General features: G+C 42.4%; 2 long non-coding RNA genes across 2 annotated transcripts; one reads left to right on the top strand and one right to left on the bottom strand.

Moving 5' to 3' along the window:
- Window positions 1-9188: 9188 nt before the first annotated feature.
- On the top strand, window positions 9189-10149 carry LOC115538442 (uncharacterized). The gene is made up of 2 exons (XR_003975319.1): window positions 9189-9698; window positions 9899-10149. It is a non-coding gene; the product is annotated as an uncharacterized LOC115538442 (long non-coding RNA).
- A 325-nt stretch (window positions 10150-10474) lies between these two features.
- On the bottom strand, window positions 10475-11552 carry LOC115538443 (uncharacterized). Its single transcript, XR_003975320.1, has 2 exons — window positions 11508-11552; window positions 10475-10858 (listed from the first exon to the last, which is right to left on the bottom strand). It is a non-coding gene; the product is annotated as an uncharacterized LOC115538443 (long non-coding RNA).
- Between the last annotated feature and the right edge of the window lie 1619 nt (window positions 11553-13171).

The following is a 13171-nucleotide window of genomic DNA, read 5'->3' as shown; positions in this document are numbered from 1 at the left end:
CAACTAAGTTTTTGGGTGTAGAACTCGATGAATTTATCAACTTTAAAAGACACACTCATCAATTATTAAATAAACTTTCCAAATATGTTGGACTTTTTTTCAAAATAAGTAGTGGTGGGCATAGATACATTTTTTTTATCTAGATTAATTTTGGAATTGATCTAGATTAATCTAGATTAAAACGGCAAAAAATCCTTTCGTTTACCTTGACAACTGTCAATTATACTTGGCAACGGTGAATTATACACTCATCAATTATTAAATAAACTTTCCAAATATGTTGGACTTTTTTTCAAAATAAGTAGTGGTGGGCATAGATACATTTTTTTTATCGAGATTAATTTTGGAATTAATCTAGATTAATCTAGATTAAAACGGCAAAAAATCCTTTCGTTTACCTTGACAACTGTCAATTATACTTGGCAACCGTGAATTATCAAATATAATTCAACGCCGGAAGTGGTGAAGTGAACGGAGCATTAACAAAAATAATTGTCAGCTGAACGTTGGGAAGGCCCATGCAAGTGAATGGAGCAGTCTACAGCATTGAGAAGAGCCGTGTAATAATCCATAATAATGTAAGGTTTAGAAGTTAAGTATTTGAAAGTTGTAGAATAAATTAATATGATTTATATTGGAGTTAATTTGCTAGAAATTTACTTACAATGTTTAGTCAGTTAATCATTTACATATTACATATACATGTTTACATATTTAACACAGTCAGGATATTCTGTTGAATCTGCCTCGCTGATTCCCTCACGTTTACCTCAGTCTAAATTCTAGCTTCTGATTGGTTAGTTCAGTCACGTGATGGGTCCGAACAAGGAAGTGTTTGAAAATAGATTAACGGCGATTTTTTTTTTATCGCGCGATAAAAGTTTTGCGTTAACGCAGCCGTTAACGCCGATAACGGCCCACCACTAAAAATAAGACATTTCCTCCCACTTTCAACGCTCCTTACACTGTATGAATCTCTGTTTGAACCCCACATCACCTACTGCAATATCATCTGGTGCAATACATATCCTAGTCATCTTTTAAAGTTACAGTCCCTTCAGAAAAAGATTATACGTGCAATATCCTGGTCAAATTTCAATGCTCCAACTGCCTCACTGTTCAACTCATATGGTCTCCACAAGCTCAAGTATTGTTTCCAGGGGACCACAGATATGGCATAAGCTTGAAGGCTTCATAAAAATGTCCCAGTCCTTCTTGGCTTTCAAAAAAAATCTAAAACAGAAGCTGTTATCCACCTACATATGACGGTGGTGGAATGTATTGTTACAACCTAGTGTTGTCAGTGTGTATGCGAGATGTATGTGTCGTGTTCTCTGTGAAAGTGTGTACTTGGGATGAGGCTATGGATGTGAGTGTGTGTGTGTGTGTGTGGCAGAGATGGGAGTAAGTCACATACATGCAAGTCTCAAGTCAGTTGCAAGTCTTAGCCCTCAAGTCTCAAGTAAGTCCAAGTCGTCAGTAAGGAGGATCAAGCAAGTCAAGTCCAAGCACAGCTTTAGTCAAGCAAGTCAAGTCAAGTCTCATCATCAAGTCAAGTCAAGTCATTATCAAATTCGTTTTTTTCAAATGTCTGTATTTCATCAAACCTGTTTTTCAGTCATTTTTTTTAAATGTAAGAAGATAAGTTACGTAATGAATCAGCTTTTACATGAATGAATCTCAAACAGCTTTTTATTTGGGTGTGTGTGTGTGTGTGTGAGTGAGTGAGTGAGTGAGTGAGTGAGTGAGTGAGTGAGTGAGTGAGTGAGTGAGTGAGTGAGAGAGAGAGAGGGGTGAACATCAGAACATGTTCATCAGAACAACTGACAGTTGTGAGCCATTACATATGTCCATTACACTTGCAAAAAATCAAATTTGTCGAAACTTTTGCACTGAGTTGTGACCGATGGGGTCTTGGTGTGATGGCGCATAACACCAACAGCAGAACGGTTATCCAAATAACAAGGAAGTGTACAACACTTGCGTTACAGTCCTGGAGCTCTATATCTAAATAATATCATATAATACATAGATATCTATATCATATAACATATTGTGTGCGCCTCCAGACGATATTATGAATCACAAACGACTTTGTCGGGTTCTGCGACGTCTCTGGTTCTTCCACTTTCACATGAAGTCGACTGAACCGCGCGCTGTCTGCTGCCGGCTGCCCGCTGCCGGGCGATGGTGCCTCGCGGCGACCGGCGGCATGTCGCAGTTCATGTACTTCAGCGAGTCAAACCAAAGTTCCTTTCCCCCAATTCCTTCTCAACCATGGCTCAGATAACCCCCACGACAGTCTCGTTGTGGAAATACAAGACACGTCAAAGAACCGACAAGAAACACTTGCGTTACAGTGTGTGTATTCACACACACACACACACATGTGGCGCTCGCACGGTCGAGTCTCATTGGCGGGCCAACGTCTCTGGGCGGGCCAGGCAGAGTATGGGAATGTAAGGGAATGTAAGGGAATGTCACGTTGCGTGGAAGAGGGCGGGTTGCCAGGTTGCAGGTCAGGAGCACTCGCGCACAATAAAACAATGTTCATCTAATATTTTTTTTAGTATTATTATTTAAAATATTTAACAAGACTGCAATGACTTGGCAAGTCACATGACTCAAGTCAAGTCAAGTCACAAGTCAGGAAGGGGCAAGTCAAAGTCAAGTCAAGTCTTTCGTTAGTGTTGGTCAAGCAAGTCACAAGTCGCAAAACTGGCGACTCGAGTCGGACTCGAGTCAAGTCTTTGACTCGAGTCCCCCCATCTCTGGTGTGTGGGAGTGGGTGTGTGTGTGAGTGTGTGTGTGTGTGTGTGGGGGGGGGGTCACAGGTCCCTGCTACAAGCATTTCTTGCTTCTTAGGGATCGCCTTTTCATGCTGCCATCTTTGTTGTTGTTAATACGTGTTGGATGTATGTATTATGTTTATGCTCTTGTATTGTCTGGCACCTTAGCATGAATAAACTAAACTAAATGATGATATTAAACTCGAACAAGGAAATGTGGGAATTCTGTTAAACTGAAACAAGGAATTTTATGTTTAAATGTATGAAATGTACGATGAAAATTGTTTGCAGTTTGTCTTTCTAGTGATGGGTAGTTTGGGATCATTTAGAATGTTTAGCAAAAAAAAAGAACCGAACGGATACTTCTCTCTCGTTCTTCTCGTTCGTTCTCAGACTCGACTCCTCCCAGAACCACTATAGTCGCTGACTCGCTGTTCGTTCACTGACTGTGAGTGGTGAAGAAGGAAGAGGCTTAGTGAGCGAGCCAGTGGCGGCTGGCCCATAGAGAGCGCTAGGGCACCTCCCCCCCTCCCCCACCAAAGAAAATAAAATAAAAAATAAATAAAATCTCGAACCATTTAATTTTATTTAAGAATGCACACTCATATTCTGGCACTGTATTTATATTTCATGGCAAAATTCAGGCTCTAAACAGACTAATTTGACTTCTAGGGGCGCCAGCTCATGGCGCCCCAAACCGTCGTTCACTTAGAGTGGCCATAGCAATTCTGATGCCATTCATTTTAATTAAGGGTTTGGGGCGCTGGCACTTGGAGCCCCAAACCCTGGTTACCTAGCAACGACAACGTCAAAAACACACACAGTTGCGTTGCGCGCGTGAATTGTTTCACAAATGGCTAGTTGTGTTGCAGCTGTGCTCAATATGGAAGAATTTCCCCCGAATTCGGTTCAATCGCTCTTAGAAAACCCATTTGCAAGGAGAACGTACGCTGAAAAGGTTCGAATTAAACAACTCGGACCAGACAGGCCGAAGAACATTCATATTACACAACCTTCCAAAGAGAAGCAGAAGTCCTACATAAGGAGTTTCACGCGGACTTGGTTTGACAAAAAGGCTTGGCTAACTGTATGCAGATCAAATAATGCGCTGTTTTGCTTTCCTTGTCTGCTTTTCAAATCTTCATCTGATTCTTCCTGGACCGAAACTGGAAAAACAGACCTCAAACATCTCTCTGATAGGTTGAAGAAACATGAACGATCCATGATTCACATGAATAACTGTGTCAAACTAGTCATGGTAGGCAGAATGAGCATCGCTACACAGCTGGATGAGGGTCATCGAATAGGGGTAAGACGACACAACGAAGAGGTTGACAAAAATCGACATATTTTCACAACCCCCACCACCACCCCACCCCTTTCAAGTGTGCATAGTTGTATGGTATATAGTTCTCTGCAAACCTATGGTGGCATCATGCCTTCAGTGTGCATATTGTATATAGTTCTCTGCAAACCAATGGTGGCATCATGCCTTCAGTGTGCATATTGTATCTAGTTCTCTGCAAACCTATGGTGGCATCATGCCTTCAGTGTGCATATTGTAGATAGTTCTCTGCAAACCTATGGTGGCATCATGCATTCAGTGTGCATATTGTATATAGTTGTCTGCAAACCTATGCTGGCATCATGCCTTCAGTGTGCATATTGTTTATAGTTCTCTGCAAACCTATGGTGGCATCATGCCTTCAGTGTGCATATTGTATATAGTTCTCTGCAAACCTATGGTGGCATCATGCCTTCAGTGTGTCTTGAACAACCACACAAAAGGTTGCCCATTTATATGAATTTTGTTGATGTATTTGCACTTTTAATCAATTATTTTAAAACTTAGTTCCCGGCCCCATTCGTCTTTGTAAGGAAATGTTCTATTGTGTCTTTATTATTTTGTCAGAATGCACCAGAATGCTTCGTTTGTACGTGAAAATCTAAAAAAAAAACTTCTGGGGGAGGATGCCCCCAGTCCCCCCTACAGGGGTTTGGTTTTCAAACTTTCAGCCCCACCTAAAATAAAATTCACCAACTGCCACTGGAGCGAGCGTATGATTATACAAATCAATTTCAGTGAAATGGTAAATGCATGCTGTCTTTGTATTTTCTGTATCATGCCAGATTAATAAAATATTTGAATGTCTCGTCAATCTGTCATATCCTTTCATGGCTCGTTTTCACGCAGTCGACCCGGGACCCCCAACATAATTGGTAAATCAAGTCTATTATTTTGTTATGTTGTGTTGATTGATGACCGACTTCCACGATCATTTGAGAATGAGAACGAGGGATGAGCTGATGCTGCGTTTTAATATCCATCCGTCTCGGAGGTCCGATGATGTTGCCTAGCGACACGCACAAACACGCCCCTTTTCCTCGGACGGCGAACTCGCCATCCTCGGTTGAACTCATGCTGCGTTTTAATATCCATCCGTCTCGGAGGTCCGAGGACGTTGCCTAGCGACACGCACAAACACGCCCCTTTTCCTCGGACGGCGAAGTCGCCATCTCGGTTGAACTCAGTGGTGACCGAGCAAAATTCCGAGACAGAATTCAAGATGGCTGCGCCCAGTGTGACTTTAAGTATGAACTGTTTTCATTGTGCTTGAACCACTTTGGTGGTTTAAATGGCAATTTCAATCACTCGTATTACTGCAATACCTTACTGCGTCCGTATCTCTGCCTATGGCCTATAGCCTACTATTTTGGAGCGCTTTGTCCTCTGCTAATGCTACCGCGACAACAGCTTTCCGGGTGGCGGCCATGTTTTCCTCCAACGACCGAGTGAAATAATAAAACACTTGAAGTGTGGGCGTGGCGTCAGATCCGAGATCCGAGTCGGTTCGCAGAGAATACTCGAACGCAGCATGAGTCTGACTGACTCAGCTGATACCCATGCATTCCATGATTCTATTCTCCGCTACCGGAATCGTGACTAAGAAAAGAAACGAACGAACAAATGATTCTGAACGATTCTTCTTGTTGAACTGACCGACGCAAACTGAATCAATGAAAGGAATCATGAAATCTTTCACTACTGAGGACTAAAGAATGCTCCGGCGACTGTTTATAGTTCAAAATCACTTTCACTCAAACGGCAACACAGTCTCAACTAGGGGTGGGAATCGAGAACCGGTTCCTACTCAGAACCGGTTCCAACTAACCAATTCCATCAGAATCGTACGCCTCCAACTTTATCGATTCTTCTTAACGATTCCGCACCACGTTTTCCGGTTTACGCAAAAATTTTGCAACGACCCTGCGCGCGCCGACAACCTTCAAACAACAAGTCAGCATCGTGGAGAGTAGGAAGCGATCGCAAGTCTGGCTCCATTTCACCAAACGCAATGACAATTCTGCCGTATGTAATCAGTGCAATGCTATCATTTCGTGTAAGGGTGCAAACACCAGCAACACGCTAAAGCATTTGTCTACCAAGCATGGAATTAAGTCCCAAGAATGCCATGAGTTCAAAAGCCTGCATACGAGTCAAACAAGCTCCACTGTGTCTTCCGTTGACAACGGTAACGTTCACATTACATATCCTGCATTAGCAGCCCACTGTCGCCTTGCAACTGCAGTTTTTACAGTAGTAGTGTCGTAGTTTTTATTAATAATGCCGACCTATACAAATTTCATGCATTTTAGATGATCGCTCTCAGGCAGCTGGCCCCTCGACATCGGCTCAAGTTACCCCTTTCACTCCCAGAAAAGGCAGATATGCTTATATTCTTGCATAAGAATTGTTGACGCTCAGTAAAAAAAATAATCTAAAAGATGTTATGAAGGCATACATTTCATGCCTATTTAATTAAAGGGGATGTACGTGTGTTCACTATTTTGTTTACTTTTTATAACCCTTCCTAGAAAAGTGTTAAACTTTAATTTAATGACGTTTAATGTGACACTACGGGAAAGTATGAGAAGGAAATCATGTCAGTCGACCTGCATAACCAGCTGATTCTGAACGAACTCGTATTCAAGATGGACGTGTTCTAACACATTTTTAGTCAATGAAATGTTAACACAGAAGTATATATTTGACCATTTCATTCTTTTAATTTTAGGGGAAGCCGAGCTTCCCTTGCAGTTGGCTTATTAGAAAAATCGCCACTGGTGCAGAAGTAGCCTAAACTAATTATTTGTTTGAGTTCAAAGGTTTCACAGAAATACAAAACGACAAAGTGATTGCGAACTAATCAAAGGCTTGACATCAGTCTTCAATAGTTTTCGATGACTTTCTCCATAGGAATAACAGCCGCCATTGGGTTGATACTCCGCCATTTAGTGGTTAAAGGCGCGTTCACAATCCTTTTGATAACGAGACGGTGTGAGTACCAGATTTGTTCGGCTGCCAGATCAGCTCGGGGTCCTGCGCTTACAGATCACGTATCGACACTTGACGCATCGACACAAGCCAACGGACAAAACCCGGAAGGGTTATTCATAAACGGTGCTCATTGATTTCATTGAACGGAGCCCGTTATCTCACAAAGCCATTAGAAACACGTCTAAAAGCACTGATGAATGCATATTTTTACTTTCACATATGTTAAAGTAAGGATTGGCATTGTTAAAGTTAGATATTAAGACAGTATTTTTTAGTTTCTATTAACTGAAAATTAATAACTTGTCATCAAGTCACTTCTAAGAAAAGAACAACATAGATACATCACTCATGAACAATTATAGGCCCATATCTAACTTACCATTTTTAAGCAAAATCATTGAAAAATGTGTTTATCAACAGCTAAATAACTACTTACTTCTTAGCAATGAATACATTAACATATCTGACACACCGGCTACTGAGTGACGCGCATGTGCATTTAATGACATCGTTTACAGGAAGTGCGTCATTATTGCGCATCTAGGACCGCCGAGCCGATCTGGCAGCCGAACACATCTGGTACCCACAACGGCTTGCCAGTGTTGACGATAACGCTTACGCGTTTTCCCGATAGCAATCGTTTATTTGCACTGCTGTGAGGAAAGTTCCTCACAGCAGATTTATTTTATCCGATAAAAAAAGTCAGAACTAACCAGAACTTAGTAGGATCTGTTTAAAGTTCTAACACATTTATTTCATTGTAGCCTATCACCATATCCTTTTGCTTTATTTATGAGAAGCATTGCCACTGTGTGGAAGGCTACACTTTCACTTATCTAGTGGTATGTTCCTGAATCCTGTTTGCACGCCTTTATTTCCTTGATGCCTATCACCTACTATCCTTTTGCTTTTATTTATGAGAAGCACATACACTTGCCCTTATCTAGTGGTGTGTTCCTGAATCCTGAATCCTGTTTGCACACCTTTATTTCCTTGATGCCTATCACCTGCTATCCTTTCGCTTTTATTTATGAGAAGCACATACAGTATTGTCACTGTATGGGAGGCAACACTTCCCCTTATCTAGAGCTGGTTTACCAGTACACAACGTTTTAAACTGAGCAAAGTCATGCAAACAGACGTTACAACGTCAATCAACGTTACTTTAAAAAAGTAATTAGTTATAGTTACTCACTACTTGTTCCAAAAAGTAACTGAGTTAGTAACTGAATTACTCTTTAATAAAAGTAACTCGTTACCAGGGAAAGTAACTATTTGCGTTACTGAAAAAAAAAAAAAAAAAGTTGCTATATGTGAAAGATTTGGATTTTTCTGAGCAGTTTTCACTTGGCCTTAATGCGTTAAATGGTTGAACTGCCCATTCAAGGCCCTGATATGCTTCCAACTGAGGCCCCGTCCACACTAACCCGGGTAAATCTACAAATGCATCAACATTCATCCGTTTAGTCCTTCCGTCCAAACTAAAACAGAGAATTCCAACACTGAAAACGATCGCTGAGGTGGATAAATGTGAAAACGATGGGTTTGCGTTGTAGTGTGGACAGACGGAGGCTTTCAGAAACGATGACGTTCAATTGCCATGACACTGCCATGACACTGCCACAAGCTTGCGCTATAGACCGAGAAGCTCATCAAAAGAATGGCAGGTGAAATGCAAATGAGGATCTCTCTGTACATTGTACTAATTTATCTCCAGAAACAACTCGACATATTGAGTCAAACATATTCGTTGCTCCAACGCCGGAGGCGAGCGCTGTACACTTAAAGGGATAGTTCACCCATTTAGAACCGGAGTTCTATCATTATAAAATCGCTATTGTAATGTAAATTAATCTATAAAAAAATATCAGTCTAAACCAGTCTCCCCTTGGCCCATTTTTTCTCATCAAATTTTCTCCCGAAATGACGTCAAATGACGCGTTTGACGTCATTTCGGGAGAAACCTCTCTTCCCGCTAGATGGGCCGAGGACTACAACACACTTTTGGTGGCAAATTTGCCGGAAATTTTTCCACCAATAAGGAATGAGAGAGGGCGGGAGCTTGCACGCTTGCACGCTCAGCTCGCGTACTGAGGGGGAATGAGAGGGACGGGAGACCGACACAAACCTCTGACCATGGCAGAAGCAACAGCTGAGTTTGAAAATATATTGCTGCATTGTAATATTCAGGGCTATTTGTATGAGCCAGAATACAGCGAGGAAGAACTGAGACGAATAGAGGAGGAGGCTGCTGCGGCTGCAGCTGAACAAGCCTTGCCTGTTGCCGAGGAGCCGGATCGCGCCGGAGTGAACTGGTGGTGTACCTGTTTGCTCTGTTCACCTATGGAGACTCACAAAGAGTCCCTGTGCTTCAGACAATTTCAGCGATGCCAGTTTCTTCGCGATGAAATGGCTGAATCTGGCGAGGAAGGGGCCGTGTGTGTAACATCTCACCCAGGCTTTACGCCTCATCTGAACCGTTGGGTATTGGACACTTATTTCCGTACCCAGAAAGTCAACTGGAAACGCCAGCCAAAGCCCGCCGGGAGAAACGGACGTCTGAGCACAGAGTAAGTGTTTGTTTACTAACACATTGGCTACAATAGTTTTGAGTCACGGGGAACGTGACAATGTAGTTATCCGAAAGTAGCCGACCTTATTGGCAGAGCATAGGCTACGTTACGTTAGCTTCAAGTCTGTTTAATGCTGTAGGCTACTCAAGGCATAATTTATCTTGCTTTGCTAATTTTGTTCTTTCTTTCTTTGACAGTATAGGCTAACATCTTACCGGCATTTCCTGGAGTGGATACTGCAAGGTGAGAGACTTGGGAGAGGCAATCGCCTTGTTTTGCCAGTGTGTGTTGTCCAGGCCATCAGGGCTAATTACCCAACACAAGATGGGCAGTACCGTGGCTACCAGGAGACGGTAGATGCCCAAGATGAGCTGTGATATTTAGCAAACTCACCATACGTTTTGTTTTTGTATATAGTTTATATTTTATGAATAAAACTTCAAATTCATGTTGGTTGTTGTGATTTGTTTACTATACCAAATGATGATACACTAAAGTAGGCCTGCTGTATAAGATGAACACTTATTTCAACTGGGGAGAAAAGGTTTACATATAGCCTACTTGATATGCTGAAATACTGTAATTAGCAAATGTATGATGTACAGTAATATACAAATGATACCTAAAATAATTATAAATCTATTCTTGCTACATTCATACATGATGGCTGTATGTTGAACCTACTTTGCAACAAAAAATGTAATGACAGAATTTAAATAATTATTGCAGTGAAGTTTGTTATGGTGAACATGGGTTTATACAGGAGTCCAAGGTAAGGTAGTAAAAACAATAAGATTTTATTCACAAAGGAAAATGATACAATATTTACAAAGATAAGATTGAAAACAAATGTTTTATAAAAGATACGTTTAAATAGATAAAATAGGTCAGATGTCCCTCTCAGAAGCGCCTTTTTAATTCAGCCACTGCCGCCTCCTTTGGTGGTTTTGGCACTGGTGCAATGTTAGGTGGCAGCGCAGGCTGGGGCAGGGCAAGTGAGGATGTTGAAACCTTATATAGAATCGTTGGGTTTCGTCTTCTGGTTATGACACTTGTGACAAGTGTGTCAATGAACTGGGTGGTGTGTGGAATAAAAATCTGCTTCACGACCCACTGCTTGGATCTCCTGCAAAACACTTGGTTGAAGCGTGGTTGTCCTGCAAAATAAATTACAAATAATTATAGATAAGACTATAAAGGCAACATTTGAGATGCTGTACTTTTTTCAAATGAAATACCCGAATTATTCAGCCAAGAATAAAACTGCTCAATATGCATTTGCTTCCTAGTATAATGTTAGATTATATCACTCACTGAAAAGGCTTTTTTCCTGCTTTACTTTGTTTTTGAACTATTTTAGCAATTTGCCCCGATAGCTGCTATTCGTTTGGGTCACGTGACGTCACTGTAGCTTTGCGCCACCATCTTGACGACCGATCTCACCCACTGACCCATTGATTTCAGTGGTAACTCATGCCGGCAATTTGTTGTGCAGTGGGCACAACAGTACATACTACATACCTAGCGCAAGGCAACGGGCAATGCTCGTTCAAAACTCATCCCCGGCGTCCATAGCGAAATCGACAGTATGCTAAGCTAAGCACACAGAGACCCGGGTAGCAGCCGAGGGAGCGTATCTATGATCCCGGGTCCTATGTTCCCCGGGTCCTATGTTCCCCTCTTTGTATGAGACTGGGGAACAAAGGACCGCTTTTCCCAAAAAGGGTCCTATGTTCCCCGATATGTTAGTTTTTCTACCATTACTGCCAAATACCGGCCGAGAAAACTACCATTGCATGTGTTTACCTTTGTGGAAGAGGGAGACGTCGGAGAACCTGACGCAGTCTTTTCATACGCCGGTAAACAAACCCCGAGAAGCCCAATCCCTACGAGAGCTCCCCGCGCTACGGCCAACCGGATGCGCAGAGCCTTTGGCCGTGATATTATTATACAAATTATATTATATACTAAGAGCTCCGGGAGTCGCAAACGGCACGGGGAACATAGGACCCTTTTCACTGCTAGTGAGCTCTAGCAGTAAACTGAAGTGCTCACTAGTAGCAGCACAGAAATATAGTAGAATATTACGACAGTCTTACCTGTAGGCGACTGCGTTTCGCTGTGGGAGGTGCATTAGAAGCCCCGGCCTGTTCGTCATCTGGGCACGGGCCCACAGCGAAGACGCACGGAACAGCAGTTGGTTTGAGTGCGGACCTTGTCTTGCCGAAAAGTCTTCCATCAAAATCCTCCAGTTTGAAATGGAGACTGCATATCGTTTTTCCTTTTATAATTTCCTTCCCGGTGTCTTCTCCAACTCTGGGGTTGTTTATCGCCCGCAGCCATAGTTTGCAACGCTGAGCGTCTTTCACTGGCAAACCGTGAAAACGTACACTCTGTCCCAACCTCGACTTTTCGGTGCAACCGGGTACCAAACAACCACTGGGCATGATTGCTTTTGGAAAAACGAGTCAAAACTAGTCAACGACGGTTCGTGAATAACTTTGTGAATAAAGTTTGTTTGCTCGCATGGGTCCTTCCCCCTTTTAAACGGAAACAGGTGGGCGGGGCAGCGAGCGCAATGCACTGTGGTAGTTGGAGGTTTTCTCACTTTGAGCCAGAGAGACCATGAAAACACTCTTTCTGCCTTTTTTCAGGCTAGGATGAACCAATTTCAATTTATTTTTCACATTTATAATACATTGAATTATTTAATTCATAAAACCTTCATATTCCCACCGGTGAACTATCCCTTTAATGTTCTTAAGTGATGGGTTAGTTCAAACCGTAGCCTACTTGGAGCGGCGTTTCTGGACAAGACCGGGTCGAAAATGATTAACCAGCTGATCAACTGTAAATATCATCTGATCGTGCGCCTGTAATCTTAACAGAGAGGCGTGGCGGAGTAACGTAACCATGACAACAACTGTTTATCAAAATGATTTCAGTGTGGAACGTGGATGCAAAACATTCTGAAAACGATATGAAAACGATAGTGTGGACGGTGATCATTTTCATTGTGGATGTGCGTTTTTTCATTTACCCGGGTTAGTGTGGATGGGGCCTTGATTTCAATTTGCTTGGTTGCAAAGTCTGTGGAACATCTGCCAGATAGGCTACTACAGAAAATTCCAACTTTTCATCGGATTGCTCCGGACTCGCCATTTCTGCTGCTTCATCGATTTGGTTTGGTGTGTGTGTGGCGCGCGTGTCCTGGCTTGTGTGTAAAAACACTGGCTCGGATTGGCTACCATGAAACTTGACTCTGCCTTACCACGAAAGTCGATCTCTTTTAGCGTCGCTGTATCACCATGGTGACTTATGCTCGCAACCAAACCTGGTCGGGAGCAGTTTTTCGGTTTAGGCCCAATCCCGTTTCTTTGCTCACTGTCTCAACCCTACATCTCAACCCTAACCCTCATTGCTCATGCTCATTGCTACCCCTCATTGCTACCTTAACCGATCCCCTACCA

This window comes from Gadus morhua, unplaced genomic scaffold (genome assembly GCF_902167405.1).
Source record: "Gadus morhua unplaced genomic scaffold, gadMor3.0, whole genome shotgun sequence".
Taxonomy (NCBI): Eukaryota; Metazoa; Chordata; class Actinopteri; order Gadiformes; family Gadidae; genus Gadus; species Gadus morhua.
This window is presented reverse-complemented; position numbering and strand designations above follow the sequence as displayed.